The following is a 19,057-nucleotide window of genomic DNA, read 5'->3' on the forward strand; positions in this document are numbered from 1 at the left end:
AGGACGAGAGTGTACTGTGGACCTTACAGGCAGTTCATCACTCCACAGCAAAGCAGAGCTAAAAGATTCCCTTGACCCCCCAAGGAGAGAGTTCTAGGAAGCCTAGGGTCACAGTGAAAGGGGCAGGCCTGAAAGCCACTGTAATGAGAGAAAGCTATGTAGTACAGTGCTTTAGAGCACAGTCTTTAAGTCATAAATAAAATAAGCATAGGGACTTCCCTGGTGGCGTAGTGGTTAAGAACCCGCCTGCCACTTCAGGGGACATGGGTTCGAGCCCTGGTCCGGGAAGATCCCACGTGCCGCGGAGCAACTAAGCCCATGAGCCACAACTACTGAGCCGCGTGCCACTACTACTGAAGCCCGCGCGCCTAGAACCCATGCTCCGCAACAAGAGAAGCCACAGCAATGAGAAGCCCGTGCATCACAACAAAGAATAGCCCCTGCTCGCCGCAACTAGAGAAAGCCCGCATGCAGCAACGAAGACCCAACGCAGCCAAAAATAAAAAATAAATAAAATTTAAAAAATAAAATAAGCATAAAAGCCTGAGGGGTCTGGTTCCACCACATTCTAGCAGAGTGACCCTGAACCATTTAGTTATTTACTTTTCTGAGATTCTGTTTTTTCAGGTTGGAATTCACTGATATAATGATATGAATCATTTAGCAGCAATTAGCACTTAGTAATGAGACAATCAATATAAGCATTGTTATTATTTATTAAATGGATACAGTCCTGGTCTATTAATAATAAGAGGTGAGAGCTAATCTGGCTGGGTCATATGACCTTGCACTGTAGTTTTTGTTTTGATAGAAGGGGATGGGAAGAAATGATCTCTTAAGATTCCCTTTGTTCTTATCTGTGATGCCTCTTAGTCTGTAACATTCTAAGACTCCATTTGCTGTTGAAGAATCTGTGTTTGTCTCAAGATTCTGTAATCCTGAGATCTTCTTTCTGGGATTCCAAGATCCCATGACTCGCCCAAAATTCTACTGAAAGATTCCATTTGCATGAAATGAGAGCTCTTCTTCTAAGCCTACCTGACTAGCTTACTGTTCTTGTGGGTTTCTCCTTAAATAGCACTTCTCAGAAATTCCTTCCCAGTTCTTCCTCCAGAGCATACCCCTCTCCATTGCCTCTCCTGGAATCTTGTGTTTTCCCATCAAAACAGGTCCCAGCTGGTATTTATCTATTTATTTGTGATTTTGGTTAATGCCTGTCTCCATGTCTCCATTGCTTGGTAAAGTAGATTCTCAATACATATTTGATGAATGAAAAATAAATGAAAGAATGAATCCTACAATTTAAAGATTTCAGGAGTATTTAGTCCCAAGGTCTACCATTCCAGAAACTCCCCACCCTCCACCCCACCTGGGCTGACACGTGGGGAGGGAGTGACCTTTCCAATTCCATGATGTTGCCTGGATCATTTGTGTCCTGCCCCCCTCTGCTCCCTGCCCTTCTGTCACTTGCCTCTTTGGGAGCCCTTGGATTAGAGAGAAGCCCTGGGCCATGTCTCCGCTATTGAAACCAGCCTGGAGCAGTTCATTCATTCATTCAGCAGATGTTTGTCTAGTGCCCACAAAGTGCCCAGCAGTGTGCTGGGGGGCCGGAACAATGGGGGAGCAAAGCAGACCTGGTCCCAGCTTTCACAGAGCTCATGCCCTAGAGGGACAGAGGTGGACATTCATGGCACGATCACACAAATTATCATAAAATTACAAACTGAGGTAAGTGCTGTGGGACGGAGAGGAACAGGGCTCTCTGAGAGTGTGTAACAGCCTGTGGTCTAGACCCAGGATCTTGGGTGGATCCCCTATGCCCATTATCTGGGACACATGGCTGCGATCCTGGTGAAATCTCTCCCCTAGGGAATGGTCAGAGAGAACTTGAGTCCAAAGTAGTGACCTGCCCAGCTCCTAGCCCCTCGCTTGAGAGCACTGTGCCCGTGAAGCTGGCAGCTAAACCATTACCTCTCAGAATCCTGCCCCTCCTCGCAGGACTCAGCCACTGAAAACAGAATGCTAAAGCCCTGGAAGGCTGGAGCTCTAGGTGTCTGTCACCCTCTTGGAACAGACGGGGAAACTGAGGCCCAGAGGGAAGAGGCTGCTCACAGTCACACAGCGAGTGGCAAAGTGAAAACCAGACCCCAAGCCCCCCAGGCTCCCCGTGCTCTGCTGTTCCCCAGCCCTCCGCACTACCTCCCTCCTTCCAAGAATGATGGTTACGTTTGTACAGGGGGATCCTGTGTCAACCAAGAGACAGGAGGGTTTCTGCCAGCTTACAAACAGCAGTTAGAATGTTGACCAAACTCTGCAGGAGAGCAAGAGCCCCAGGCTCCGTTCCGAGCGATCTACGCTGCTGTGTTCACTTAGGTCACAGATACATGAGTGAAAACCCATCCATGACATGCCTGTGTTGAATACCATTCTTTTCATTTCACAAACATTTTCTCGGAGTAAACGCAGTGATTTGAGTCTTGAAATGCTAGCTCTTGCTCATTGCAGCATGGTTTCCTGTAGCAAAAAAAAAGGAAACGACCTCTGAAACAGCCTAATTAACATCCCGTGGTAAGGGAATGGATGGATGGTATAGAACCAAGGCATCGGACACTATGTAGCACTTTACAAGTATAGAGGTAGGTCTACACAGGGGCCTGCAGCACATTGTTTTGTTAAAAAACTGAAAAGCAAGTTTACGAAAAATATGTACAGTGTAAAACTACGTACAGAAAAAAAACAACAGCTCATAAATCAATCCTGTATTCTTCTACGGATACACACGTGCTTATATAAATGCAGGAAAAAATCTGGAAAAACACACACCAAGGCAATAAATAACCTCTTAGGCAAGGAGAGGGGGGCCATGTGTTGGGGGGAAGGGCTGGTCAAATGAAACCTCAACGGTAATTTTTTTTTGAGAATGAATTTTATTTACATATTATTTACTTAAATAAAACTATGTTTTAGAAATACCATACTTTATTTTTTTATTTTTATTTTATATTGGAGTATAGTTGATTTACAATGTTGTGTTAGTTTCAAGTGTACAGCAAAGTGATTCAGTTATACATATACATGTATCTATTCTTTTTCAGATTCTTTTCCCATTTAGGTTATTACAAAATATTGAGCAGAGTTCCCTGTGCTGTACAGTAGTAAGTCCTTGCTGGTTATCTATTTTATATACAGTAGTGTGTATATGTCAATCCCAAACTTCTAATTTATCCCTCCCCCCACCTTTCCCCTTTGGTAAATTTGTTTTCGAAGCCTGTGAGTCTGTTTCTGTTTTGTAAATAAGTTCATTTGTATCATTTTTTTATATTCCACATATAAGTGATGTCATATATTTGTCTCTCTCTGACTTACTTCACTTAGTATGATAATCTCTAGCTCCATCCATGTTGCTGCAAATGGCATTAAGAAATAACATCCTTGGGCTTCCCTGGTGGCGCAGTGGTTGAGAGTCCGCCTGCCGATGCAGGGGACACGGGTTCGTGCCCCGGTCCGGTAAGATCCCACGTGCCGCAGAGTGGCTAGGCCCGTGAGCCATGGCCGCTGACTGCGCGTCCGGAGCCTGTGCTCTGCAACGGGAGAGGCCACAACAGTGAGAGGCCTGCGCACCGCAAAAAAAAAAAAAAAAAAGAAAAAAAAGAAATAACATCCTTTAGAGCAAGGGTTGGCAAAGTTTTCCTGCCAAGGGCAGCCGTAAATATTTTAGGATCTGTGGGCCACATGTGCTGTCATAAGTGCAAGCACAGCCCTAGACAGTACATACAGGAAAGATTGTGGCCGTTTTCAAATATGACTTTATTTATGGACACAGAAATTTGAATTTCACATAATTTTCATGTGTCACCAAATATTTTCTTTAACCATTTAAAATGTTAAAACCAGGGACTTCCCTGGTGGCGCAGTGGCTAAAACTCCACACTCCCAGTGCAGGGGGCCCAGGTTCAATCCCTGGTCAGGGAACTAGATCCCACATACATGCTGCAACTAAGAGTTTGCATGCTGCAACTAAGGAGGCCTGGATCCGCAACTAAGACCCAGCGCAACTAAATATCTAAATAAATAAATAAATATTTTTGGAAAATAAAATAAAAATGTTAAAACCATTCTTAGGTCACAGGCTCTCTAGAAGCCAGCAGCAGGCAGATCTGGCCCTGGGGCACTGGCCAAACCCTGCTCTAAATCCAGTTCAAGCCTTTCCCTCCTACCACACTCATTTGTTTCGTCCTCAGATATTCCTGTCCTTCAGGCCCCCTCATGACCCTCCTGTGACCTGCAGTGGTCCCTCCGGCTGCCTCCCAGCTCTACCTGTCTGCCCTTGGAGACCTCCTCTCAGGGCCACAGGGCTAGTTTTTCCTGAGCAGGGCTCCGAATGGCTCCATTCACCTTAGCAGGGGGAACCCAGAGAAAAGAATTTTGTGTGGAGTCCACTGGAGAAGAGCCAGAACTTTGATTTGCCTTTGAAATTAGCCCCCCTCCTCTCCCATTCCCAGGGGTCCCTCGCCACTTCCCTGATCACACCGGGCTGGCACCGACCATCTCTCCCCTGCAGCCCCACGGTCTCATCAGCATCTCAGCTCCAGGTGGCTCCACCGTGTACCCCAGAGCCCTCTGCTTCCTGTGCCTGCTCACCTGAGTCACGTCAGGTATGGGCATCTTCTTCCATCTTGGCAGATCTTTTTCCTCCCTTGGGACTCTTGAGGACACCCCGCCCCATTGTCTCTGCCTTTCCCAGGACTGCCCTGTCGACAGCAGGGGGAGGGAAATGAGCCCTGGATCTGAGCACTCAGCTCAGCTCCTCCCCTCACTGTCTGTGCCCCGTGGCTGGGTACTGTCGCCTCCGTGAGCTCAGCTTCCTCCTCTTATGGTGACAAGGACGGGCCGTGTGTGTTATCGCCCAAGTCCTTTCCAGACCCAACAGGCCTCTTTGATCTGAAAGTCAGAGGCTATCATTTTAAGTCTAGCAATCTGGGATTCATCGGTGGTACAGTGTGTGCAACTCTGAAATCTGACGGTATAAACCCTGGCTCCTGCGATCACTGGAAAGATTTAATAAAATCAAGACTCAGTTTATTCAGGAGTGGAGTGGGAATAACAGTAATCTTACAATTATAGGGTAGTTTCGACGATTAGATGATGTATATAAACATCTGGCCTGGAGCGTAGCACAAAGACAATAAGTGGCAGCAGTATGATTTTAATTTAAAGGAACCTGATTATACCAAGATTATGTAATTCTAAGAGTTTGAGTGTTTATTTCAGATTCTTTGACTCTAAGAATCTATGATTTTGCTTACAAATATCAACAGTTGTAGGGAGGGTCCAGCAGGGGCACAGCCTGAAGGATTTCTGGCCCAGTAGGTAAATACCCAGGGGAGGCTGAGGCCCCAGGGAGACTGTCCCTCTATCTGTCTGCTTCCAGCCATCCCAGGAAGAGGTTAGGGCTGTAATAATCTCTGCGAGAGAACAGCTATGCTTGAAACAGGATTTAGAGAGCTGGTGTCACCCCAGACGTCCTCTTCCAGATCTGTCAGGTCATTGGCAATAGCTATTCCCACGTGGTGCTATCAGATGCCCTTTAGGGAGCCTCAGGTGGAAGGGAAGGGACAGGCACCCTCCTGATAAGAAGTAGCAGTTTATGAAAGGGCTGATGGTTGAGATCGGAGGGTTTATTTGAAGGAGAAGGATTTGGAGGATGGGGGATACTAGAGGTGACGTGATCATTCATTTAGAACATGGGCACTGAGAAGGATGCTTGAGAGCTCATATAGTCCAGGAATTTAAAAACTATGCTCTGAGGAATTAATTCTATTGCCTTACTGCCTGCCTTGGGGTGGGGACAAGAGAGGAGGGGGAGAGCAGTGATTGAAAAGCTGATTGGGTGGGTCTCAGCCCCCCATCTTCTTCAACCAGAGCAATCCTATTATTATTATTCGACATTTCAAGAGAGGGTTCTTTTATCTAGACTCTGTCTATTGGTTCGTTTTTAAACTTGAAAATCTCAGTTTAGTCCAACCTCTTCATTTTATAACTGCAAAAACTGAGATCCAGGGCCAGCAAGATGAAGAATACAAAGAGGTAGCATAAGACAGGATCTCTCTAATTTGGTGACCTTGGGCAAACTATGTAACTTACGTGCTACTCATTTTTCTCATCTGTAAAACGGGGCGTGAGTGAAAGCTTCCTGGCAGGGCTTTGTAGGGTTAGGTCAGATAAGGCATGGAAAGCACTCTGCACAGTGCCTGGGTTCCCAATTTTTGAGTTATGATCGTTATCATCCAAACCTGAAGTCAAGCTTGACATCTTCCTTTAATTTGCTTCAGCGACTTGTTGGCTTGGCGAACCCGTGAGCTCCAAAGCTGTAGGTATCTTGTGATGGCTCCCGCAGAGCCCCATCTTCCATGGAAGCTCTCCGTCCTGAGAGGTAGGGCCTCTGCTATTGAAGTGTGTGCAGCCACCCTGTAATCAGGGTTTGCTGTGGGCCCTGGCAGAATCCAGCCAGGACAGCCCCAGCTCTGAGAGCTACAGGATTCCAGATTCCAAAGGTACCTCCAGCTGGCTGCTCAGACAACAGCTTCTCAATTAGGGCAATCAAAGAACCAGGGGGCGTTCCTGGCCCCTCTCTTATCCTGCCCACTGACTGGCTGGCTTCTGTTTCAGGGAAGGCCCCTATCCATAGACGTTTGGCTATTAAAGCATTAGCGTTATATTTAGATTTTTAAAAATATACTGTGGTCTTGCAAAGATATCCACATCCTCACACCCAGAACTTTATACAGCAGAGAGGAGTTAAGGCCGTAGATGCAGTTAAGGTTGCCAATCAGCTGACCTTAAACTAGGGAGCGTATGCTGGATTATTCATTCAGGTGGGCCCAATGTAATCACAAACATCCTTAAATGTGGAAGAAATGAAAGCATGGGTTAAATCCAGTTCACCTGCCTTCACTGATCCAGGTCATGTCCTCCAAGCGGCACGTAGCCTAAACAATGTTTGCCCGAGTTATTTTCCGGGAACTTGGAATCAGCCGTGTCTAGCTCGAGCTGGGTTGGTTTGGACTGGATGGGACCACTGACCCTTCAACTGGGCATGCGCGAGTGATCTTTCGCCTGCAGAGGGCCGAAAACGCCTCAGAACGTGCAGAACGTGTAGCCTAGTTACGCCTGCGCAGAAAAGCACTTATCGCACGTTTTTCCAATCACCTTTCCCCAGGCTTCCCACGCTCTCCCCGCTCCGCACGCCTCAGACCGCGCTGCTTCTTTATCCTTTATTCGATACGTACTCTGAGCCCCTTTGCCTTTGGGGATGTGGATTCGAGACTTGAACTCCCTGTTCTCAAAGCCCGCGTCTCAGCGTTTTGGCTGGCTGTTCCATGAGATAACAAACCTGGTTCTGAAACCAAGGGACTCACATCAGAGAACCAGAGAGATGGCACCGTGAGGAAGCCTTGGTCCAACGATGCTGGCTTTGAAGATGGAGAAAAGGGGGCCGTAAGCCAAGGAATATGGGCAGCCTCTAGAAGCCAGAAAAGGCAAGTTAAAATCTTCCAAGAGCCCCTGCTGACGCCATGATTTTAGCCTAGTGAGACCCATTTCAGGCTTCTGACCTTCAGAACTGTCAGATAATAAATTTGGGTCGTCCTAAGCCACTGAGTTTGTGGCGGTTTGTTACAGCAGTGATAGGAAATGAATAAGCTATTCATGATAACTGTTTATTGAACGTGTATCATAACCCAGGCATTGTGCTGTTTCACGCTTATCATTTAATACATACAATAGCTCTGCCAAGCAGGGGTTCTTGTTCCCATTTTCTAAATGAAGCAAAAGGGACTCAGGGAAATTACTGACCTGGCCAAGGTCACACAGCTAGTGTGTAGCAGAGCAAAGGTTCAAAGCCCGGCACCACCGGCTCTAAAGGCCATATTGCCGTCAGTTCGCCCAGGCTTATCCCCACTTCTCTGGAGTGGCTTAGAGAATACCTCCTTAGAGAATCTTTGTTTTCAGGTGCCAGACCTCAGTGTTCTAGGCCACCTCTTCAGTATGTTGAGTCCAGCTGTTCTCTCGGAGGCTTAGTTTCTCAACTTGTAAAAAGGGGATAATAATGCTCATTGGGTGCCCTTTTGGGGCTACAGCAAGGGTTAAACCAGAATGTGGGTGGAAAAATTCTCTGCTCTGTTAAGTGCTCTCCATGTAAGAACTTCAGGATAAACCTCCCCCAAACTACCAAAACTTGCCCCAAACCATTGCAACTTCCTTTCCCTCCAAGGCTGGGCATGGCTCTCAGGATATATCCCTGCCAGGGACACTAGGGAAACCTTTTACACTGTAGTGAAATTACAGAAAAAAGAAATATTGGTCTCTGTCCCCCGTTCCTGGCATGAGCTTCTAAAAACCCTTGGAATTTCCCAAGTGACAGGAGTGTCTTTTGTTCTAATGAGGTGACTCTTGGGGGCTCCTGGATGAGGGCTGGTCACCATCAAGAGCAAGCCATGACTAGAAGCTTGGAACTTTCAACTCTACCCCCGTCCTCTGGGAAGGGGAGAGGGGCTGGAGAGTGAGTTGATGGATCATGCCTACGTGAAGAAGCCTCCTCCATAAATATCCCCCAAGTATGGGGTTTGGAGAGCTTCTGGAGCTAATGGGCACGTTCTGGGAGAGTGGGGCACCACAGGAGGGCATGGAAGCTGCAAGCCCCTTCCTACACACCTTGTCCTACGTATCTCTTCCATCTGGATATTTATCTGTATCGTTCGTCACATCTTTTGTTTTTTATTTTATTATTATTTTTTAACTTTTATATTGGAGTATAGTTGATTTACAATGTTGTGTTAGTTTCAGGTGTACAGCAAAGTGATTCAGTTATACATATATTCTTTTTCAGATTCTTTTCCTATTTAGGTTATTACAGAATACTGAGCACAGTTCCCTGGGCTACACAGTAGGTCCTTGTTGGTTATCTATTTTAATATTTATTTATTTGGCTGTGCTGGGTCTTAGTTGCGCAAGTGGGATCTTTAGTTGTGGCGTGCGGGATCTAGTTCCCTGACCAGGGATCAAACCTGGGCTCCCTGCATTGGGAGCATGGAGTCTTAACCACTGGACCACCAGGGAAGTCCCTGTTATCTACTTTAAATATAGCACTGTGTATATGTCAATCCCAAACTCCCAATTTATCCCCCCTTCCACCTTTCCCCTTTGGTAACCATAAGTTTGCTTTCTAAATCTGTGAGTCTGTTTTGTAAATAAGTTTATTTGTATAATTTTTTTAAATTCTGCATGTAAGTGATATCATATGATATTTGTCTTTCTCTGTGTGACTTCACCTAGTATGATAATCTCCAGGTCCATCCATGTTGCTGCAAATGGCATTATTTCATTATTTTTAATGGCTGAGTAATAGTCCATTGTATATATATACCACATCTTCTTTATCCACACCCCTGTCCATGGACACTAAGTTTGCTTCCATGTCTTGGGTATTGTAAATAGTGCTGCTATGAACATTGGGAGTACATGTATCTTTTTGGATTAGAGTTTTGTCTGGACATGTGCCCAGGAGTGGCATTGCTGGATCATATGGTAGCTCTATTTTTAGTTAGTTAAGGAACCTCCATACGGTTCTCCATAGTGGCTGTACCAATTTATATTCCCACCAACGCTGTAGGAGGATTCCTGTTTCTCCACATCCTCTCCAGCATTTATTGTTTGTAGACTTTTTGGTGATGGCCATTCTGACTGGTGTGAGGTGATATCTCATTGTAGTTTTGATTTGCATTTCTCTAATAATTAGTGATGTTGAGCATCTTTTCATGTGCCTTTTGGCCATCTGTATGTCTCCTCTGGAGAAATGTCTATTAAGATCTTGTGCTCATTTTTTGATTGGGTTGTTTGTTTTTTTGATATTGAGCTGCCTGAGCTTGTAGATTTTGGAGATTATTTCCTCTTCAGTGACATCATTTGCAAATATTTTCTCCCATTCTGTGGGCTGCCTTTTCATTTTGTTGATGGTTTCCTTTGCTATGCAAAAGCTTTTAAGTCCCATTTGTTTGTTTTTGTTTTTATTGCCATTACTCTAGGACATGGATTGAAAAAAGATATTCCTGTGATTTATGTCAAAGAGTGTTCTGCCTATCTTTTCCTCTAAGAGTTTTATAGTGTCCAGTCTTACATTTAGGTCTTTAATCCATTTTGAGTTTATTTTTGTGTATGGTGTTAGAGAATGTTCTAATTTCATTCTTCTACATGTAGCTGTTCAGTTTTCCCAGCCCCATTTATTGAAGAGACTGCCTTTTCTCCATTGTATAATCTTGCCTCCTTTGTCATAGATTAGTTGGCCATAGGTGCGTGGGTTTACCTCTGGGCTTTCTCTCCTGTTCCATTGATCGATCTTTCTGTTTTTGTGCTAACACCATGCTGTTGATGACTGTAGCTTTGTAGTACACAAAGTCAGGAATCATAATATCTTTTTTTTTTAACAAATCCTGGGCACAAATTTTGTTTTATTTAATTTTATTTATTTATTTTTGGCCATTGTTGGGTCTTTGTTGCTGCGCGCAGGCTCTCTCTAGTTGCAGCAAGCGGGGGCCACCCCTCGTTGCGGTGCGCGGGCTTCTCATCGTGGTGGCTTCTCTTGTTGCGGAGCACGGGCTCTAGGAGCACGGGCTTCAGTAGTTGTGGCTCGTGGGCTCTACAGTGCAGTCTCAGCAGCTGTGGCTCACGGGCCCAGTTGCTCCATGGCATGTGGGATCTTCCCAGATCAGGGCTCGAACCCGTGTCCCCTGCATTAGCAGGCGGATTCCCAACCACTGTGCCACCAGGGAAGCCCCCATCATATCTTTTTATAATAAGCTGGTAAACATGTTTCCCTCAGTTCTGTAAACCATTCTAGCAAGTTAACAAGCCCCCAGGAGGTGGTTGTGGGAACCCTGATTTGCAGCTGGTTGGTCACAAGCATAGGTGACAGCCTGGGACTTAAGTCTGTCATCTGAAGTAGGGGGGCAGGGGTAGTCTTTTGGAACTGAGCCCTTAACCTATGGTGGTGGTGGGGGGGGGAAATCTGATGCTCTCTCCAGGTGGATATTGTCAGAATTGAGTTGAATTGTAGGACATGCAGCTGGTGTCCCAGAATCGTTTAGGGTAGGGGTGGAAAAATCCACACATCTCGTGTCAGAAATGTTGTGAGTGTGGTCATAGTGTGAGAACAAAGGAGAAGCAAACAGGAGTGTAGTTTTTTCTTAACAGTGGTGAAAACCAGAGGACTCAGGTTTGAAAGTGGTGGTTTGGATCCTTTGTTGTTTTGTTTCTGCCCATTGGGTGCCTGTGTGTTGGTGATGGTGGTTTGGGACCATAAAAAAAGGACGATTGCTAAACTCCATTGGGACTTTTTACTATTACTGATGCCCAGACACTGTACCAGAGTCTCCTTGCCCCGATTGGCCCCTGCCATCCATACCAGTGATGGGGTTGCCCAAGGCTTTTGTAACATGGTGGTTTAAGAAGATGCATCTGATGTTGTGTGTAAGATAGTAGAACAGAGGCGAGAAGACTAGCTGGGAGGTACTGCAACAGTCTAGATGCGATCTGATCACAGCTTTGACTGTGTGGTGTTAACAGTGGTGATAGAAAAGGATGAATCTGGTAACTATTAGGAAGGAAAAGAGCCTCGGGACTTAGTATAAATTTACAACTTCCTCTGTATGAAGAGAGATTTGGGGGCTGGCGTGGCAGGCAGGCATGTGGAATGATTCCACTTCCTCTTCCACAGGGAAGATAATTAGCTCAGTGGTAAAAGCTGGAGATAGTGAGTCCATATCTGAAAGGACTGCTTTGCAGCCAGAGCCACTCAGCGTCAAGAGCACTGCTGGTGGAATTACCGTGGGCTCTGGAGTCAGGCTGAGCTAGGTCTGAGTTCTGGGTCTCCTACTTCCCCACATACCCTGGGAAAGTTAGCCTCCGTGAGCCTCAAGTTCCTCATCTGTAAAATCAGAATAACACTTTGCAGCCATTAAGAGGATGAAATAAGATGTATATAAAGAGCTAGTCCTGTTCCAGAAACACTAACATTAAAGGTAGCTATTGGTGTATTTAAATACCAAGCTCCCGATCATGAGACATATCTAAGTGCAGGTTAAGCTCCCTCTTTTGGAACATGCTTAGAAGGTTTTGAAACACTGGTGGAAGCTTGGGTACGAACACGTGTAAGGTCCCTTGCATAGCCTACCATCAGTTCCGCTTCTAAGGAATTCGTTCTAAGGAAGCAACCTGACTGAAGGTGCATGAACAAGATGATAATTGCAAAATGGTTTATTTGGGCTAAGAATGAAAACCCAAATACCCCCAAATCAAGATACATCACTGTCATGAAATACCATTCAAGTTATTAAAAATGTTGGTGCGCATGTGTTTGACATGGAATGGTAATCACATACTAACTGAAAATGCAGATTATTAATATGTATTATATTCCATTTTAACAATATTTATTTAAAATATTTGCATTAGAAAGCCCTGGGAAAATATGCTTCAAATACTCATGGTGGTTATCTCTGGATGGTAAGTTTTGGGGCAAATTTAATCCTTTTTCTTGGTTTGTCTGTATTTTATAATTTTTCTTTAAAGAGTGAGAATTACTTGTGTAGTAGTAGTAAGTATAAAAAACAACAGAGCTCTGTGGTTCTGTCAACTGCTTGGGTGAGGAAAGGACAGAATGGTGGAGGCTGACCCCAGACTCACCCTTTCTTCCCTGCAGCTGAAATCCAAGAGTGTGGCAGAACTCCAAAGCCCAGAAAAGAGGAGCCTCAAAGCAGCCAGCCCTGGTGAGGCGAAGGCCCCTGGAGCTCCAGGTGATAGAACCCAAATCAGACCAGAGCCAGAAGTCCCTGCAGATGAAGACGCCTGTGGAGGCCGCAGCCCCAAGCCGCCCAGCTCCCTCCATCCTGACCCAGGTGCTAAGGAGAGGCCGATTCCAAAAGGTGGGAGACTCTGAGCCTGTGGGCTGGGGAGCCCCCAGAGCTGCCAGCGGAAGGTGGTCTGCTGGAGGGCCCCTGTGAACCTGGAAGAGGAGGGTTAGGGATGCCTGAGGTATGGGATGGAAGAACTCCTGTGACAACCTAAATGGATGCAGGGGGTGGGTCAGAGGATGTCAGGCAGTAGTTGTCCAGCACTTTGATAAGTCTTTACAGGGATTAAAATGGCCCAGAACCCACACTGGGCATCCCATTACAAGCAACTATAGGCATTTAAAAGGCACAGTAAGATGGGCTCACAGGACCCGTCAGATGCCTAGTGGTTTTACAGAATGGGAGGTAAGGCTGTCCACAGTCTTGGGATGTCAATTGTGGAGGCAGCAAACAGTGTCTGTAGGGAAAACGGTGGCAATGGTAAGGCCAAAAGACTGACCTATATGTGCTTAGAGGTCAGGCTGGAGACCACCCTTCTGTCAGGTGCTCCATCGCAGGGAAGGCAGAAATAAAGGCAAAGTTGGTCCCACAGTGTTGCCCACCCAAGTCCGGAAGAAAATCGGGCAAAGGTTGGGATATAAAACTGGGTTCAGAAAATTTGTCCTCCCTTAACTGAGCCTTTTTTTTTTTTTTTGCTGCACCACACGGCATGCTGGATCTTAGTTTCCCGACCAAGGATCGAACCCATGACCCCTGCAGTGGGAGCTCGGAGTCTTAATCACTGGACCACCAGGGAAGTCCCTCAACTGAGTCTCTTAAAATGAGAGTTCTGTGGACTCTGCATCTTTTGGCAGGTGGAGGCATTCAGCGGGCATTTCCTGGCACAAAGGGACACAAGAAAGGAGCCAAGAAGGGCAAAGGAGTTTAGGAGATTTCATTTGCAATGTGTGGGCAACATCAGTGCGGGGGAAGATGGACCAATCAGAAGTTGCACTTGAGGCCAGTGGGATAGGAGAGCCGATCAAACTGTGGGTAGGGCCAATACAAATCCTGATAGCTCGAGATCGGGGAAGACAGGGTGGGTGGAGTGATAAAAATTGGGGAAAGGCACTGTCAGCTAAACAGACGCTGCTCACTCGGTGTCTCAGGTTATCCCCATCTCCTGCCCGCCCTGGCCCACTGCCCACCGACTGTCTTTCAGAATCAAGCCCTTCAGCCAGCACAGTCACTTACAGCTGGTGGAATCTAAGGGCACAGAGATGGGAATACAGCTGGTGGAATCTAAGGGCACAGAGATGGGAATACAGCTGGTGGGCTTGGCACTGCCAGGACAGCATGTGTGTAGACAGCAAGGACCTCCAGGGGAAGACCTTCATCTTCACAGGTGCCCTGGAGTCAGGGTCTCCAAGAAACAACTCAGAAAGCCCTTCAAACCTGTCTTCAGTATTTCTCCTTAGACCCACCTATAAAATGAGAGGATTGCACTCGTGGATCTCTAAGGTCCTTCTTGTGACATTTTGGGATTTTATGGCTAGTTGCATGTAGAATGGAGGAATCAGAGTCCACCTTTGTGCAACGGAGGAAAGAGATGACTCTTCTAGACTCAGCATGGTCTCTCTCTTCCTCAGTTCCAACCCTAGCAGTAATGGTAAGCTAATCTAGAGGGTCTTGATCATGACTGTCAGCTTCACCTGGGAGCCTGTTAAAAACAGATTCTTAGGCCCCACTGCCATTAACTCTGGACAGAATCTAGAAGCCTACCAAGTCCTATAGCTGATTCCAATCTTCAGGAAGATATGGGAACCAACAGCCAGTGTGTCCCAGCTATGGCTGCACATCAGGGTCACCTGGGGAGCTTTAAAACCGCTGATACCAACCCCCTGCCTCAAGCCAGGTCCCCATGGACTTAGTCTGCAGCTGGGGCCCAGGGACTGGTTACCTTAAAAACACCTCAGGTGACTCTACTGTGCAGCCAGGTTAAGAACCTTTGCATTTGTCTAATTCTAGAGCTTCTTCACCCAATACAGAAGCCACTCAACAGATAGGGCTATTTAAACCTAAATGAACTAAAAGCTGAAAATTCAGTTAAGTTGCACTAGCTACATTCATAGAGCCCTATAGCCACATGTGGCTAGTGGTTACATCTTCAACAACACAGATACAGGTACAGAAAGTTCTATTGGTAGCACTGCTTTAGAAAGCTAGTCCCCAGTTAATTCCTACTCAGTGCACCATTATGCACCGAAGAATCTGACTTGAGATTGTGTTGCTAAAAGTACCGTGAAAGAGTTTGATGAAGGTTTTTGCCTCCCACAGGCCTGGTGCCTCATATCCAGTATCTCATTTGCTTGTTATCAGCTCTGCAAAATAGGCCAGAGTGGGATTATTGCTCCTACTTGATGAAAAAAAAACCAAACAAGAACCAAGGCTCGGAGGAAGAAAGTGATTCCCTTAAGATCCCACAGGTAGTGGGTGGCAAGATTAGGAAATCTGGACTTCTACTTCAGTATTTCCTGTGATATTTTTCACAGAGAAGGGCCCTTAGAGACTGAGTGGTCTGAACCCCTTGTTGTACAAATGAAGACACTAAAGATCAGAGAGGGAAAGAGACTGAAGATGCACAGCAAACTGATGACAAAACTGAAACTAGCAGACTGGTCTTTAGCCTTCAGTACGGGACACCATGTGAGACAGCCAAGAGCACAGAGAATGGGGATAGGCAGGTAAAGTAGGATTTCAAGTCCCCACCAGGGACCTTATGCTTGTGGGTGGTGGTAGAGCATCAGGAAGCAACAAATCTGTCAAGCTCATTCTCTCTCCTTCCAGACCCAGAGGAACTCTTTGTCCTCACAGAGGATTATATGAGGTGGTGCAGCCAGTTCCAGTTCTCTGTCAGGTGACCAACGCCCTGGCCCAGGTGACACTGCATTGGGAGTTAGCCCCTAAGGAGGTCCCCATGGATGAGACCGACGTCTCCTTTTCAAGTTTTATTATTTTTTTATTGAAGTATAGTTGGTGTATAAGTTACAAGTGTACAATATAGTGATTTACAATTTTTAAATGTTCTACTCCATTTATAGTTTTTATAAAATATTGGCTATATTCTCTGTATTGTACAGTATATCCATGTAGCTTATTTACTACGTGATAATTTGTATCTCTTAATCCCTTACCCCTGTATAGTAACCCCTTCTTCCCTCTCCCCACTGGTAACCACTAGTTTATTCTCTGTATCTGTGAGGACAGACATCTCCTTTGTTGTGAAGAGGGCTTCACCATCCACTGGCCCTGAGCTTCCTCGGCTGGCTCTCTCTTCTGCTTGGCAAGCCTGGGTGGCATGAGACGGATCTCTACCAAGTACATGCTGATCTGCATCAACTGTGCATGAACGTAGGGCTCTGGGTGGGCAGGGAAGGGGGAGGTTATGGGGAGAGATGCCTCCTTTGGGCACCTCAGGTTGGGGTTCTATGGATTATGGAGCTCTAAACAACCAACCAGATTTAACAATGCTCCACATGTTCAACCACCTTGTCTGACTGCCAGCCAATCAGCTTAAGCTAGCTTGCATCAGGTCATCCTGTTTATTCACCCACCCATTCTCAAACTGTTCCACTGATCCACCCTTCCTCCAGCCAACCATTCCATTCATCCATCCTCCATTAATTCATTATACCCATTCACACGGCCTCTATCAATTCAACCATCTCAACCATTGATCCTCTTATCAATTTAACTATTCCACCTATTCATTCTATTCAACTATTCTTCCATTCTGTAGGTAGTATTTCCATTTTGTCAGTGGTTTCTTTTGCTGTGCAAAAGCTTTTAAGTTTAATTAGGTTCCATTTGTTTATTTTTTGCTTTTATTTTTTTTTGTCTTAGGAGACTGATCCAAGAAAATTGCTATGATTTATGTCAAGGAGTGTTCTGCCTATGTTACCTTCTAGGAGTTTTATGGTTTCAGGTCTTACATTTAGGTCTTTAAAACATTTTGAGGGTTATTTTTGGTATATTTTTGTATATGGTTTGAGGGAATATTCTAATCTCATTGTTTCACATATGTTTTCCAGTTTATTCAGCACCGCTTCTTGGAGAGACTGTCTTTTCTCCACTGTATATTCTTGCCTCCTTTGTCATAGGTTAATTGACTGTAGGTGTGTGGGTTTATTTCTGGGCTCTCTATTCTTTTCCATTGATCTATGCATCTGTTTTTGTGTCAAGATCATGCTGGTTGATTACTGTAGCTTTGCAGTATAATCTGGTGTCTGCAAGGGTTATACCTCCAGCTTTGTTCTTTTTTCTCAGGATTGCTTTGGCAATTCTGGGTCTTTTGTGGTTCCATACAAATTTTAGGATTCTTCTAGTTCTGAGAAAAATGTCCTGGGTAGTTCGGTATGGATTGCATTAGATCTGTAGATTGTTTTGGGTGGTATGGCCATTTTACTAATATTAATTCTTCTAATCCAAGAGCATGGGGTATCTTTCCATTTCTTTGAATCATCAGTCTCCTTCATCAGTGTTTTACAGTTTGCAGAGTATAGGTTTCTCACCTCATTGGTTAAGTTTATTCCTAAGTATTAATTTTTTGACGTAATTTTAAATGGGATTTCTTTTTTCTCTGATATTCCATTACGAATGTATAGAAACACAACAGATTTCTGTATATTAATCTTTTATCTTGCTACCTTGGTGAACTCATTCTGATAGTTTTGGGGTGAAGACATAAGGGTTCTCTAGAGTATCATGTCATAAGTAAATAGTGACAGGTTAACCTCTTCCCTTCCAATTTGGATACATTTTATTTCTTTTTCTTGTCTGATTGCTGTGGCTAGGACTTCCAATACTATGTTGAATAGAAGTGGTGAGAGTGGACATTCTTGTCTTGTTCCTGAATTTAGTGGGAAAGCTTTCAGCTTTTCACTCTTGAGTATTATGATGGCTGTTTTTTTGTTGTAAATGGCCTTTATTTGTTGAGATATGTTCCCTCTTTGACAATTTTTATCATGAGTGGATGTTGAATTTTGTCAAATCCTTTTTCTGTGTCTATTGAGATCATGTGAGTTTTGTCTTTTGTTAACATTGTGTATCACACTGATTTTGCATATATTGAACAAACCAGCCTTTTGTGACTCAATCATGGTATATGATTCCTTTTATGTATTGTTGAATTCAGGTTGGTAATATTTTGAGGATTTTTGCATCTATACTGAAAGATATTGACCTGTAATTCTCCTTTTTGGTAGTGTCTTTGTCTGGTTTTGGTATCAGGGTAATTGTGGCCTTGTAGAATGACTTTGACAGTGTTCCCTCCTCTTCAGTCTTTTGGAATAGTTTGAGAAGGATCAGTATAAGTTCTTCTTTAAATTTGGTAGAATTCCCCAGTGAAGCCATCTGGTCCTGGAATTTTGTTTGCTGGGAGTTTTTTAAATTACAGTTTCACTACTAATGATCAGTTTGTTCTTTTTTTTTTGGCCATGCCACATGGCTTGCAGGATTAGTTCCCTGACCAGGGATCCCCTGCACTGGAAGCACGGAGTCCCAACCACTAGACCGCCAGGGAATTCCTGGTCAACTTGTTCTAATTGTCTGTTTCTTTTAATATTTTATTTATTTATTTATTTGGTTGCACTGGGTCTTAGTTGTGGCACATGGGTTCCTTTGTTGTGGCATGCAAACTCTAGTTCGGCATGCACATGGGATCTAGTTCCCTGACCAAGGATAGAACCTGGGCCCCCTGCATTGGGAGCACGGAGTCTTAACCACTGCATCACCAGGGAAGTGCCCCATCTGTTTCTTCTTGACTCAAGTCCTGGCATGCCATTTGTTTCTAGAAATTGGTACATTTCTTCTAGGTGTCCAATTTGTTGGTGTATAATGTTCATAGTGTTCCCTTAATGATTTTTTGTATCGCTGTGGTATCAGTTATTATTTCTCCTCTTTCATTTCTTATTTTATTTGAGTCCCCTCTTTTCTTGGTGAGCGTGGCTAAAGGTTTGTCAATTTTGTTTATCTTTTCAAAAAAAACAGTTCTTGGTTTCCTTTCTGTTTTTTTTTTTTGATCTGTTTTATTTCCTCTCTGATCTTTTAGTTCCTTCTTTCTACTGACTTTGGGTTTTGTTCTTTTTATTATTCTTTTAAGTTGTAGGTTAGGT

This window comes from Lagenorhynchus albirostris, chromosome 3 (genome assembly GCF_949774975.1).
Source record: "Lagenorhynchus albirostris chromosome 3, mLagAlb1.1, whole genome shotgun sequence".
Taxonomy (NCBI): Eukaryota; Metazoa; Chordata; class Mammalia; order Artiodactyla; family Delphinidae; genus Lagenorhynchus; species Lagenorhynchus albirostris.